Genomic DNA, 12,920 nt, shown 5'->3' with positions numbered 1-12,920 from the left:
AATAGATTCCAAGCTCCAAATTTAGACATTTATCAGCATATTTGAAATGGAAATTATCAGGTTTTGGGGGAAAGCACTGCTTTCCTGAAGGGTTTTTTCACTATATGAAATGTATTATGAATTTACCTATAAATTAGTCCAGGTCTATAAATTTCAGCTATTCATTGGAGGAGGGAACCAATTAGATTTGAGCTTCTAAAGTTTAAATTATGTCTGGACCTTGAAATTTGAAAGCTCTCAAGCTGTCTGAGAAGCTTAGCTTTCCAGCACATCTCCTCCCCTAAGTGAGCCAGACATTCTGATTTATTGTATCTGGGTGGGGCTTTGGGATTGGCAGTTTTTAAAAACTCCTCAGTGATTCCATCATGAAGTCAATATTGAGAATCACTTAATTAGATGAGGCAAATCTTAGCAGGTGAGTTTCCCAAGTCAGCCAGGTTCTTAAGGTAGGTTTCCCTTTATTTTTTGGTCAATATTTTCTGTAGGTTTAACATTATTATTATATTTCCCTGTTTACTGAGCTCTTTTTATGTCATCTTTGTTAACATTATCATGTTTAATCTTCACAAAAATATTACTTCATAAATGTAGAAACTAAGGTTTAGGAGATTAAATAATTTGGTCAAGGTAACTTCGTCAGTGGTAGTCATAATAGTGAAACATTTAGTCTTCTGATTTCAATGTCTATATTACCGATCACTACTTTTAATTCTGCCATGATTAGTATTAAAAGCAGACTGAAAAGAGAAGAAGAGAATTAGATTGTTTTCCCCCTCATCTGTGCGGCAGAATGATGTCGAACCAAAAATAGGATGTATCACAGGTAGCTCAGCTGCATATACTTAAAGGCATTTGTAAGCAAGGCGTTAGAAAAGTCTGCGTTTTAAGTTGAATATAGAAAGAACTACTTTTGCTTTATGTACTTATAATTTTTGTCCTGTCCATTGATCTCTTAATACCTGTTGTTAAGAACTTTTTGCATTGCTCTGAAGAAAGCGGTTCTGAAAATGCTGGTGTAGCTTATTAAAGGAATGTCTTAGAGACATAAACAGCCAAAACTTGAAGGCAACTTAGAGGTGAGCTAAGGTCAAGTTCTTCACCTTGCAGAGAAAGATCACGAAGCCCCTGGGCTAAGGCCGTTGCCCAGGTTAAAGTGGGATAGGGAGGGTGGGAGGGAGGGAGACACAAGAGGGAAGAGATATGGGAACATATGTATATGTATAACTGATGCACTTTGTTATACAGCAGAAACTAACACACCATTGTAAAGCAATTATACTCCAATAAAGATGTAAAAAAAAAAAAAAAGACTCCGGAGTGGCTGAACTGAGAAGCGAACGCTGTCCTCTCTCCAGGCTTCTTTTCACTACAACCACAGCTGTCTTGGTGCAACAGAAGAGAGGAAGAGCCCTGAGCCTGATGTGACAGCCACGGACAAAAGTCCCAAGTCCTGCGATCATAGCGCTGAAGGCATAGAAGCTGCTGTGCTGGAGCAGAGTCAGAAAGTTGGGCTGGATTCTAAGCCATAAATTTATTCTATTTGTTGGGAGAGGGTAACAATTCTCCGAATGAGTGCCTTACAAGGACTCTCTTTTTCCAGGGTGATATTTTATAAGGATGTACAGTAAGTGCAAAACGAGGTGCCTAGAATAGCCAAATTCAGAGTTAGAAAGGACATTGGTAGATGTCAGGGACTGGGGGGTAGGGGGTGGGGAGAGGGGATGGGGAGTCAGTGTTTGAGGGGGACAGAGTTTCAGTTGGGAAGGTGAAAAATTAGGGAGATGGGTGATGGTGAGAGTTGTACAACAATGTGTATGTACTAGCGCCACTGAACTGTACAGTTAAACATGGTTAAAATAGTATGTTTTATATTATGTGACTTTTACCACAATAAAAAACATTTAAAAAATTACACCATTGGTTCCTGCCTTTTAATGCAGCACTCCTAATACTTTTTCCTAAATCTTCCAGGATTTTGAAGGTTTCTTTTAATTTTCATCAAGTTTTCAATTAACAAACAAACAAAAACCTGGGATAGTCTAATGGTTTACCTAATAATCTAACCGCACGGCCTGGTTTTCAAGATTTTCCAAAGTTTGGGTCAAGCTCAACTTTCCAGCTATATGTTCCACTATTTCTCTACATAAACCCTATGGTCAAGCCAAAAACATCACCTTTTGATTTTTTTGATCATTCTGTCCTTATGTATTCCCCGTTATATTAATTTTCTCAGATTGTACCCACTAGCTAGAATAGCTACTCCCCTGACCCATGGTCCCTACCCATTAAAATCTTAATTCATTTTTTAAGGCCCAGATCAAGAAACATTTCCTGCACAGAGTCTCTGCTCCCCTTAGCCAGCAGGTACTGCTCTGAAATAAAAAGTTAATTGGATTTTTGGATGGGCTTCTCTGCCCTACCTCACCTCCAAATGGCTGTGGTGTAGGATGTCAGCCTAATGTTTGCAAAGAGGGCATGAGAACCTGATGTATACCCTAATTGCGACCCTAAGCAGAGTTCATTTCCTGTTACGACAGATACGTTAAATCAGTATTACACCAGCATGGGTGGATTTTCACTGAGAAAAAATTTCCTAGGGCTAACTATAATTAAATCACGTAATCACTTTTCTACATAGCAGGGATAAGCCATTTAAAAAAATTTCCATTTTATTTTTATTTTAATGAAACCATTTAAGTTGAAAACAATTTCTGCATAAATGTTACAACAAAGATTAAATTCATCCATTAGTCTGATATTAGAGATTAAACTTTACACTACTGTCAGTTTTCTTTTGTGTCTACAATTTTCTTTGTACAAATGGTAAACAATCTTCTTGGGCAAAATTTTGCAGATCTATTTTTTAAAGACATTTAAAATATTTCCAGTACTTTAGAGTCATTAGTAAATATTAAATGCATAATATGACTCATCAGTTTTACTTTGCTGTGCTTATTCCTATCAGAAAGATTCAGTATAAACTGGATACAAGATAAAAAGCTATTATTTAATCCTTGACATAAAGAACAAAGAGAATTAGTAGGTCAAAGGTGTAGAATATGGGGCACTATTGTGACTAAATTTTGGTGTTGAAGTATTCTGCTTTGCCTTCATTTGAAACCATAAAACTCCTAGGAGAAAACATAGGTGCGAAGCTCCTTGACACTGATTTTGGCAATGATGTTCTGAATTTGACACCAAAATCAAAGGCAACAAAAGTAAAAATAAACAAGTGGGACTACATCAAACTAAAATATCTTCTGCACAGCATAGGACACCATTAATGAAAAGAAAAGGCAACCAATGGGATGGGAGAAAATATTTACAAATCACATATCTGATAAGAAATTAATATCCAAAATATATAAAGGACCTGTACAATTCAATAGCAAAAAACCCAATCTGATGAAAATATGGGCAGAGGAACTAAGTGGACATTTTTCCAAAGAAGACATGTAAATGGCTGATAGGTACAAGAAAAGGTGCTCAACATCACTAACGATCAGGGAAATGCAAATCAAAACCACAATGAGATATTACCTCTCATCTATTAGAATGGCTATTATCAAAACGACAAGAAATAACAAGCATTGGCAAAGGATGTGGAGAAAAGGGAACCCTTATGCACTATTGGTAACGATGTAAATTAGTACAGGCACTATGGAAAACAGTATGGAGGTTTCTCAAAAAATTAAAAATAGAACTACCACATGATCCAGCAATTCCACTTATGGGTATTTATCAGAAGGAAACAAAATCACTATCTCAAAAAGATATCTGCACCCCCATGTTCATAGCAGCATTATTTACAATAGCCAAGATATGGAAAGAATACTGTCCATCCATAGAGAACAGACTTGTGCTTGCTAAGGGGGATGGGGGTGGGAGAGGGTTGGATTCGGAGTTTGGACTACCAGAATGCAAACTACTATGTATAGAATGGATAAACAACAAGGTCCTATTGTATAGCACAGGGAGCTATATTCAACATCCTGTAATAAACCATAGTGGAAAAGAATAAAAAATTTAAATGTCTATCGATGGGTGAATGGATAAAGAAAATGTGATATACATATATATATAATATTATATATATATGTGATTATATACATACAGTGGAATCTCATTCAGCTGTAAAACGGATGGAAATCCTGCCATTTGCATTAACATGGATGAAATAAGTCAAACAGAGAAAGACAAATACTGTATGATCTCACTTATATGTGAACTCTAAAAAAACTGAACTCATGGGATTCTCTGGTGGTGCAGTGGTTGAGAATCCACCTGCCAATGCAGGGGACATGGGCTCGAGCCCTGGTCAGGGAAGATCCCACATGCCGCGGAGCAACTAAGCCTGTTAAGTCACAACTACTGAGCCTGTGCTCTAGAGCCCGTGCGCCACAACTACTGAGCCCGCGTTCCACAACTACTGAAGCCCATGTGCCTAGAGCCTGTGTTCTGCAACAAGAGAAGCCACTGCAATGAGGACCCTGAGCATCGCAACAAAGAGTAGCCCCCACTGACTGCAACTAGAGAAAGCCTGCGCGCAGCAACAGAGACCCAACACAGCCAAAAATAAATAAATAAATAAAAATTAAAAAAAACCCTGAACTCATAGATAAAGAGAACAGATTGGTGGTTGCCAGCGGCAGCGGGTGGGGACGTGGGGGGGGGAGGTGGGCAAAATGGGTGAAGGGAGTCAAAAGGTACAAACTTTAGGTATAAAATAAACAAGTCGTGGGATGTTACATACAGCATGGCGACCATAGTTAATAATAATGTACTGTATATTTGAAAGTTGCTAAAAGAGTAGATCTTAAAAATTCGCATCACAATGTAAGAAACCTGTAGCTATTTGTCGTGATAGATATTAAATAAAATTTTTTGGTCATCATTTAACAATATATACACATATATCAAATCATTGTATACCTAAAACTAATACAATATCATATGTTAATTGTTTCCTATATCTATGTTCATCAACATATATACACAATAAATCCAGAACCACAATAAATCCTGACTACAATGAAGATGTGACACAGTGCAGGGGAGGGTTGAAGATTTTAGTCTGAGTGGATCACAAACCAAAGGTCTTGTTGGCATAAAGTAAATTATTTCTCTCCACTAAGCCTAGGTTCCTCCACCTGTATAAATCTCTAAACTTCCTCAAGTAAACCTTTAAATTAATTCATCTTATTCTGTACAGAAAAAAGATTATTTATGCTTCTTCAGTTACTATGACCTACTCATCAGAACTGGTCCTAGTAATTAAAAATTTGGTGAGAAAGTTCACAAAGGAAAATAAGTTGAATTTCCCCCCATCCTCTCTGCAGACACAGATTGAGGGCATGAAGTGAATTCAAGGGGGGAAAATTTGTGAGTAGATAGAGTTCAGCCTTTTGTGAAAGGGATTTTTAGTGTTATCACTCATCAAACTTTATTAGGCTTCTGATCAATTTCTAATTAAAGAAAGCATGAATCCTCATAAGACAAGGGGAAAAGGTGATTCATAAGCAAGGTACGGAATGTCTTGTCTCTGGAGTTCCCAATCTGTCAAAACAAATCAAGACACTCTCTGGTAATTTTAATCTAGTTTTTCACAATTTATTCTTTTTTAGGTATGAGAAATCTCAAAAGTTCTTCTTGAGTTTTTATTCTATTGTTTCAGATCCTTTTGGGAAAAGAAATATGCTTCAGATCATTTAGTGAAGAGATGACTAGTGTTAATTTCATTTCAGTCCCTGTAAATAAAATTTTATATTTTTCACTAGAGAGATTTATTACTTTCAGATTTTTGCTCTTGTATAGCATAATAAATGATCCCATATTTCTCAGATAAAACAGTAAGGAATATATCACTTTGATACAGTGTAATTCTATAGGAAAAGAAATTACTTCTTTATCAAATACTAAACATAAATTTGTTTAATCAAATACAGCTGGAAGGCATGTGAGGAGGAATTTAAGGGAAGTTAAGGGATGATTGATGATGAAAGAATAATAAGACCAAGTTCGTGTCAATGACCAATTAATGGAAATGCTAGTTCATCAGGTGACAGGTGTCTCCATTTTACATAATTAAGTCTATTTCTCAAACCAGAGATTCATAAATAAACTCTGGGTTTGTTTTGTGTTTTCCCTCTATCATATAAATTATATTTATGGTTAATCTATTCATAGAACTACCAATCTTGGGGTGATCTTACAAATAAGATCACAGTGTCCTTGGTTACTCTTCCACTTTCTTTAAATTTGCCTAATTCAAATGGTACCATATTTTCTCACATAAATTTGCTTACACCTCTCCCTGCTTTTAAGAAAATGTTTATACCACATGAAGCAGGTGGAGACCAGGAAGAAATACCTGACTGTAAACCACTGCACTTTTCCATGAAGGTTTTGTGAAGCTGGTAATATAGCCTTTGAGGCAGGATGAGAATGATACTATTCTCATTATTGGTTGGATCCTTTCTCCTTGAATAAGATTGTAAAAACCTAAGTGTCCATTGACAGATGAATGGATAAACAAGACGTAGCACATATATACAATGGAATATTACTCAGCCATAAAAAGAAATGAAATTGAGTTATTTGTAGCGAGGTGGATGGACCTAGAGTCTGTCATATGGGGTGAAGTAAGTCAGAAAGAGAAAAACAAATACCATATGCTAACACATATATATGGAATCTAAAAAAAAAGAAAAGGTGCTGAAGAACCTAGGGGCAGGACAGGAATAAAGATGCAGATGTAGAGAATGGACTTGAGGACACGGGGACGGGGAAGGGTAAGCTGGGACAAAGTGAGAGAGTGGCATGGACATATATATACTACCAAATGTAAAATAGATAGCTAGTGGGAAGCAGCTGCATAGCACAGGGAGATCAGCTCGGTGCGTTGTGACCACCTAGAGGGGTGAGTTAGGGAGGGTGGGTGGGAGACACAAGAGGGAGGGGATATGGGGATATATGTATATGTATAACTGATTCACTTTGTTATACAGCAGAAACTAACACACCATTGTAAAGCAATTATACTACAACAAAGATGTTAAAAAAAAAAAAACTAGAAGGTGGTCAGGTGATTCCCATTCCAATCTTTTTTATTTCCCAGTCTTTTGCAACACATATTTGAAATGATACTTTACATTTATTGTTCAACCAAAGAAGCAACAGAGAGTGTTTTGATATAGACCAACAAAATGGCATCAAATGCGGCACATCATTGAAGGATGCGTTTCATTTTACAAAGTTCTTTGAAAGGAGATCTAGCAGGTAGAGACAATAGTTAAAATGGGGGCTGTCCACTCAGCCAGGGGGTGGCAGTGCCACTCAGTGGAAAGAGGCCTGGTCTAGAAGTCCAGCCTGAGATCCAATTCTAAATTTGTCACTAGCTCTGTGATGCTGGGTTAGCCCGTTAAACTTCCTGAGACTAATTTTCTTAATCGGATAAATGAGAAACTGCATGTGATTCATAGTTAGTTGACTAGTTTAAAAGACTTCCAGGCCCATGGATTTAAGTTGTGAGTATGAAATGGCTAGGTATAAGACAACGGGGTGTTATATGGCCTGAGGAAGATGCGTGCAGAACCTAGGTATATTCGAATTCGAATTTATTGAAATCACTTTACCAAGTATTGGTGAGGATGTGGAACATCTGGAATTCATATATTGCTGGTGCATATATAAATTAATTCAATCATTTTGGAAACCTGTTTAGTAGTTGTAAGAATATTTTTAAACTATTTATAACTTGTGACTTAGCAATTTAATTCCTGGGTAGACACACATTAGAATGAGTGCTTATGTCCACCCGAAGACATGTACAAGACTATTGATAGCAGCTGTATTCATACATATAAAAGATGATATACTGTATGATTCCAGCTATGAAAAATGTAAAAGCAATCAAAACTAATCTGTGGGGATAGAGATGAGAACAGTGATCATGTTGGGTTCTTTCGGTTGTTTAAAGGGGCTATAAGAAAACTGTGGAAATTTTCAGTATCTTGACTGGGATGTGGTTTACAGAGGTATATACATATACAACCATTCACTTAAGATTTGGGCACTTTACTGTATTGTATCTAGGTTATACTATGATTTGAAAAACAGAAAAAAAGAAATAAACAGTAACAAAAAAAGAAAAAAAAAAGAAAGAAGGAAAGGAGAAAGAAACATTTTGTTGGAAGAATATAAAACCATCTACAGGTGGACTTCTGTCCAGAGATTGCCACTTTGCTGTTTCTGGGTTGTGTGAGCTTTAGAATCCTCTTCAGCTATAATTGTCAATGATTGTTTGAATAAGAGAAAAAATTCAGGTGAAAATTTGGGAACGACAAAGTAAAGTTAACACCAACTTTTATGGCCCCGTATTATGATTGTCAACGGACTCATTAACAAGAAAATGATACTAACTATAAAAATTCTAAATTGCTGTGTCAAGTCCCCACTTTCCTTACCTGAAAGCTATGGTTGCCTTGTGCATCATAACATTGACTGTAAATTAGAAACCTCATTTTTACTTCCTACATCTGCAGAGACCAGCGCTTAAAGAGGGTATGCTTGAAATGGATTTTACAATTCAAATTCGGTTGCACAAAATCTTACCACTCTGAGCAAAAATAAAAAGCTTCCCCCTGCTATTAGAATCAGCACAATACCCTGAGTTCACAGATTAGTTCTGTGTGGCCATTGTAACCAGAGTGATTCGGGTTAAACTCTGATTCAAACATCGAAGAAATTTCAGAGCAGGTGAAATCAGCAGCTGCTTCACTGGTATATTCTGTGGGAGGGAAGGAGTTGTCACCCACATTCAGTAGAACATCATCTTCTTCCCATAGATTCAGAGACAGAAATCCACAAAGTCATGCTTTATACTTTATAAGAAATTATAGGATTGAGTCATTAGACCTTGGTATGATTATACTTTCTTTTAGATAAATATGGCCTCTAAATTAAGATTAAAATCTCTGAATAAAGGAAGTAACATTTATTGAGCTTATGACATATATCCAGGATTTTAACTTCTACCCCTCATTTAATTAAAAAACACCATTCCCATTTTATACATGATTAAAGTGAGCCTTGGCGAATATAAACACCCAGCTGTTGGTGGAATGCAGGATTCACCCTGGGGTGTCTGTCTTCCTTCCACTGCATCTCTCCACAGGCTCCTTTAAGGGAAGGGACACTGTAGTTTTCTGTTTTTAGAGTTTCTGACAACTGTAGGTAAATGCTAAAGCACTGACATAAATACTAGGCCACAAATTCAGTTATGCAAGAGACATATTTTTCTTTTAATTCCTATAAATAGAAGTTACTTTCTTTTTGACCTCATTCTTCTATTTGGTAGAAATTTGTCCTCAGTCAATTTAAGATGTCCTCACTTCCAGGTTACACCCTCCCCATCCCCCCGTTCCCATCCCCCCATGCCTGAGGCTGCCTGTAAGTCTTGGGAGGTTGATGAGTGTGATAATTGGTTATCACCTGCTCAGTCTGGCTTCTGTCCCATCTCATTGGACCACGTAGGTTGTAGCTATGTCATCCAGAGTTCAGGACATTCTCAGGTCTGGCTCAATGTCTGATAATTTCTTGATCCTCTCTAGGATTTGGGAAAATTTGCTCGGTTTTCTACTGTAGATAGATCAAGGGAGATCAAGCCTGGAGGCCGTCTCTGGCCATGCTGCCCTTTTCCCTCTAATAATCTTTAACATTATAGGGTGCATATGTGTGTTTGCCCGATGGCTGCTGTTCAGAATAGGAAGATGACTTTGGATTTTGCTTTCTCCGAGCCCTCTTCTCTTGAATATTTAAATGTATCTGGGTGTTCTGCCACTTTTCCCTCCTTACCTTCAGTACAGAAAATTTATAACCCGAAGAAAGGTGGGTGGATAAAGGTAAAGGGCAGGGGAATATTTCTGTCAAAAAGCACATTCTTTCAAATCATTTTCATGTTCTATGGAGAGTTCCATTGGCTCTCTTAAACTGGTTTACCCATAAAACTCTCCTAGAGGCAATGAATGCTCAGTTACAGAAGACACTAGGGGTGCAGGGGTCCGGGGGTGGGAGGCGGTTTCGAATACACTGTGAAATGTTAGGTATATTATCCCTCTATGCTAAGCATATAATCAACACTCAGTAAATACTTAGTTAATTGAGATAAATGAAATACAAAAGAGATCACATATTTGCCAGGCTAGAGTTTTTCAAAGCTGGATGAGCAACAAAATCACCTGGAAAACTTAAAAAAATTCAGATTTCTAGGCCTCACACCTGGAGTTTTAAACTTAAACTTTGAGGAGGGATTGAGAAAGTCTTTAAAAAAATACTCTTCTTCAGGTGGTTGGACAAGTATGAGACCTACCGGTTTAGCAATCTGATTACTCAATTTTATCTGGTATTACCCTGTAAAGTACAGAGCAGGGTCCTAAGAGAATGGGACATTAATAGACACATTTTGGTAGTAGAAGAAAGAATCTGAACTTAGTAGAACATCCATGGAAATATATAATATAAAACTTCTTCTACGAACATATTTCATTTGAGCAAAGGAACGGATTCAGCCTACAAGTAGCCCTATTACTTCACAGACTCATTGCTTCCTGGTTTTTAATCCTTTCCTCACATCAAAATTGGATATATTCACTTTAGTAATAAGACTAATTTATATAAATTTGTTAATTCCCAAGTCATTTGAATTTTAGCATTTTTGGGGTCTAATATTGAAGTGAAAGGTTTGTGTCTTAGTAAGAGATTTTCATGAGCTGGAGAGGTAGTCTGAGAGATATTTTTAGGGCTGGAATGGCCTTCTCAGTTAAAAAATATACTGTACCTGAAACTTGCTTTAAAATTCAATGTACTTCAGTAATTTTGGTTTATAGATGGTGGGTGGTGGAGGAGGATGATAGAGGAGATGGGATAGAAAAAGCCTAGGATAATCCCACTTGCTTCTTTCCCTTCATGCTAGTCAATTTTAATTTCTATCATTCATTTCTTTAACAAACTACTATTGCTAGATATTGTTGCTAGTATTTAGAATCAAGAAGGTCAGTATGCTATTGTCTTGACATGGGAGAACTCATAGTCTAGTGAAGGAGAAAGATATATAATCATTAATTTCAATAAAACCTCGTGGTATGATACAGATCTGAATGAAGTGTTGTACCATCACGTAAGACATAGAGTCCTGTTTAGGAAAAATAAGGAATGTTTTCTAGAGATGATGCATCTGAATGCGGTCTTGAAGAATAAATGGGTTTCTGGGGCAGAGAAGAGAGAGAAAGAAGGAAGGGCATTCCATGAAGAAGAAACAGTGTGTGCAAAGGCAAGGGTTACGAAAGTAAATGGTGTGTGTTTAGGAAAGTGTTGTTAATTCAATGTGGCTGGACTATGGGGTGCATGGGAGGATATGAGGCCAAAAATGTAGGTTGGTACAAATTTAGGAAGGGCCTAATATTGCACTTCAATGACGTTAACTTCAATCATGGACATGAAGGGAGACAAATGTTTTTAAGCAAAGGAATGACATAAGAAGGTTTATATTTTAGAAAAAAATGGACTCAAAGTATATAAGGGATGGTTTAGAGGGAGAAGGTGGTGGGGCAATAAGACAAGTTAGTACAGGAGCCAGAATTTGATGCTTAAAATAAAACAATTATAGAGGGGGTGGGAGGAAAGAGAATACTTGGAAAGAAAGTAAAGAATTGGAATTGACAGAACTTGGTTTGAAAATGTTTCTTCTTAAACTGGGTTCTCTCAGAAGTGGACCCTGAGATGAACACTTGGGTGGATAATATTTAGATAATGTAGGTCGGGCAGCAGGAAGTGACAGGTGGAGGCGATGCAGCCAGTGAGCAGTGCACAGCCACCATGGGTGACCACAGCCTAACCTGGGGAAAATCTGGGAATCTGAGGAAAATGCTTTCCTCAGACTGACTGCACTTGTGGAGTGAAAGCCTGGGGTATTTTTCTTCAAGTGGAAAATGGAGAGGTAAGGGCCGTACTGGTATTGGTTTGAAGAGTGAATAGGATGCATGGAAGAGATAAAATCTGTTAAAGCTATTGTTGAGGACAGAGTGAAAGCAGTAGCTTGAGCAAGATGTAAGACCAAAAAATTAAAAAAAAAATTAGCTTGGAGATTTCTGGCCAAAGAGAATCATCAGTTGAGAAGGAAATACTGAAGGTGAGAGAAAGGCTTGCCATACGTGATAGAAAAAGTCCCCAGAAATGTTGGGAGTACATGGGATCAGAACAAGTTTTGGCAGTTGGCAGTAGATATAAGAGGAGAGGATGGCTCTTTCTTCCCCTGAGGTGAAATGGAGAGAAGTGAAGATGGAAGGGGTGTAAATACCCCTTGAGGAGGAGAGGAGGTCATTTTAGGGAGCTCATGTCTGACACTTTCATTTTCTGTGCAGCAAAGAAAAGAATATGGATGAATCTAAGAGACTTGTCTTCCTCACAGACATTAAGATCTGAGAGGCCTGAAAACTTATCTGTTCATCACTGTGTCTCTAGCATCCAGCGGTGTGTTGGAATATAGGAGATAATCAAAACATAGGTTTTAAGTTGAATGAATGAATGAAAAATGGAACATGCCATAACAGCGGGAAAAGAGTCAGAAGTACCTGGGTTCACATCCCACCTCGCTGTATCACATTGCATTGATAAGTGTTCATTCGCAGGAGTCTTATGAGGATTACACGAATGAGTGAATGAATGAATGAATAATATTCGATGCACATGAAAATAAAATCAAAAGCAATTATACACATTCTTTTTATCCTGCTTATTATCATAAATCTCAAATAGTACAAATATCTTGATCTTAGGATATAAACTTATCTCTTTATTGTGTCCCATTGCAAAGGAAGGGGAATATTAAACCTTGGCTTTTTAGTAGATTATTCTTAAATGTT

The sequence above is a fragment of the Aethalodelphis obliquidens genome, unplaced genomic scaffold, assembly GCF_003676395.1.
Source record: "Aethalodelphis obliquidens isolate GAN/ISIS:26980383/991018 unplaced genomic scaffold, ASM367639v1 scaffold5, whole genome shotgun sequence".
NCBI classification, from domain to species: Eukaryota; Metazoa; Chordata; class Mammalia; order Artiodactyla; family Delphinidae; genus Aethalodelphis; species Aethalodelphis obliquidens.
Note: the sequence above shows the minus strand (reverse complement) of the source record.